The sequence below is a fragment of the Lontra canadensis genome, unplaced genomic scaffold (assembly GCF_010015895.1).
Source record: "Lontra canadensis isolate GAN:19392208 unplaced genomic scaffold, GSC_riverotter_1.0 scaffold1, whole genome shotgun sequence".
NCBI classification, from domain to species: Eukaryota; Metazoa; Chordata; class Mammalia; order Carnivora; family Mustelidae; genus Lontra; species Lontra canadensis.
The window spans coordinates 36,028,275-36,030,503 of NW_022630995.1; the positions used below are offsets into that span (position 1 = coordinate 36,028,275).

The following is a 2,229-nucleotide window of genomic DNA, read 5'->3' on the forward strand; positions in this document are numbered from 1 at the left end:
GGGTGGATGGAAGGAAGGACAGATGGGTGGATGGATGGATGGATGGATGGACAGACAGATGGAGGGGTAGATGGATATGGTAGATGGATGGATGGATGGATGGATGGATGGATGGATGGATGGATGGATGGACAGCCAGGTGGATAGATAGATGGATAGATGGACAGATGGATGGACAGATGGACGGACAGGTGGATGGATGGACAATGGATGGATGAAGGGAAACTGAGTTCTCACCTTACAAGGAGCCCTGGTTCGCACCACTCCTAATTCTTCTGATTCCACTCAGTGCTGACCCTTCTTTGACAAAGCATGCTCTTAGCATGTGGCGTTTTTTTACAGGAACTGGTGAGATTCCTGGGTCATCCTGAGGCCGCGGAGGATCCTCAGCGTCAGCACTTTGTTTCTCACTCAGTCTCATTTCCTCCCCCTCTAACATATGCCTGAGCTTAAAAACATCCACTCATCCCATACTTCCTCCTTCTTTTTAAAGCTCAGGCTGACAAGAGAAATTTCTTCTCCCACTCACCTTTTTTTTCTTTCTTTCTTTCTTTTTTTTTTTCTGTACAGAGAAGAAAAAATACTTACAATTCCACCATGGGGTGCATAGGAATGGCCAATGATTAAAAACTCTTCCGTGTCTTTGGAGCAATCAGTATCCTTAACCCATAACTGCCATTAGCTGCCCAGAGGTTCTGAATCATCCTATGATTTAGCTGTGGATGGGCAAGCATGTTTTTCCAGGGCTTTTTAAGAAGCCCTGGCTTCTTAAACCAATCAAGTTATGGTGTTCTCAGAATATTCTTTCCCTAGCAAAATACCACTTAGTGTTCAAGAGGAAGAAAATGTTAAGAAATGTTTATTCAAGCCAGTTTGAAGGGAATAAAATAGCTCTTATAAAGCAACACTTTGGAGATTTGAGTACAAGTAAATCAGCAGCATATGGATTGTGTGCTGTTAAAACATGCTTTTGTTTCCTCAGGAAGGAAAAAAAAAAACTTGGGAAAAAATATCTTCTATAAAATGACATATATTGGAAAATAGCTAGGGATTTTTAAGAAAACCAAAATGTAGCAGGGATGGCCCAACTCTAGTTCTTAATATCCTGGGACCAATTAGGGAGTAAAATTAGGTGGTAAAATTATTGTACTATTTCTTAATCCAAGCTGGAGATGACATATTTCTCAGATAATTCTAAAAAAAAGAAAAATTACATATTGAGATTTATATGAGATGAGGTTTTGTTTCATTGTCTTTGTTTTGACAGTCTGATAATAATTCTTTTCACTGGACTCACCATCTGGGAAAGTAAGAGTGTGGAGGTAAAGATGGGGCCCTAGAATCAGACTGTTGGTTTGAATCACACCTCTGCCCCTTGTGCCATGAGATCTCCACAAGGCATTCACTGGTCAGTGTGCCCTAGTTTCCTCATCTGGAAAGTGAGAATAAAAAGAAGACGAATTACTACACTTACTGCCCGGGGAAAGCGCTTGGATGCACAGTCAGTTCTCAGTAAATGTTAGCTGGTGTTACTCATCATCTCACCTAGAATGCTAGCCCACTAGACAGCTCTGTGCCTCAGTCACGCACATCAAAACTTAACAAACCTGTAGGTAGGCTGACAAAAAAATGAAATGCAACTGGGGACCTAACAACTGACTGTAAAGAGATAAAAAGCATTAGGAGAGAATACAATGAACAACAGTACACCAAAAATCTGATAATTTACATGAAATAGCGAATTCTTAGAAACACACACAGATCGCCTAAACTGACTCAAGAAGAAATAGAAACCATAACAGACCTATAACAAGTAAAGAGAATGAATCAGTAATCAAACCTCCCTATGAAAATAAGTCCAGGACCAGATGTCTTCACAGGTGAATTCTGTTGGATATTTAAAAGAAAATTAACACCAATCCTTCTCAAGCCCTTCTAGTCACTCATGCCCTCCCTGACCCTTCTCTATAACTATGGTTTCACTGTCCCACACACAAATATGCATTCCCTCGCCTCAACTTATTTTGCATCATCACTTAATGTATCATATACTCATTTTCTTAATTATTTATTGACTCTCTTCTCCCTCTAGAACATGGGAGCTCTATCAGAACAGGGACTTTTTTTCCACTATTGAATGCTCCATGCCTCAGAGAGTGCTTACCACACAGTGGTGCCTATAAAACTGTGTTGAATAAATAAACTGTCTAATTATTCTTTTAGTGAAAG

General features: G+C 40.1%; 1 long non-coding RNA gene across 1 annotated transcript; it reads right to left on the reverse strand.

Annotated features, from left to right (window-relative positions):
• Window positions 1-691: 691 nt before the first annotated feature.
• Window positions 692-1,400, reverse strand: LOC116872929. The gene is made up of 3 exons (XR_004383713.1): window positions 1,298-1,400; window positions 1,151-1,194; window positions 692-716 (listed from the first exon to the last, which is right to left on the reverse strand). It is a non-coding gene; the product is annotated as an uncharacterized LOC116872929 (long non-coding RNA).
• Window positions 1,401-2,229: the final 829 nt, after the last annotated feature.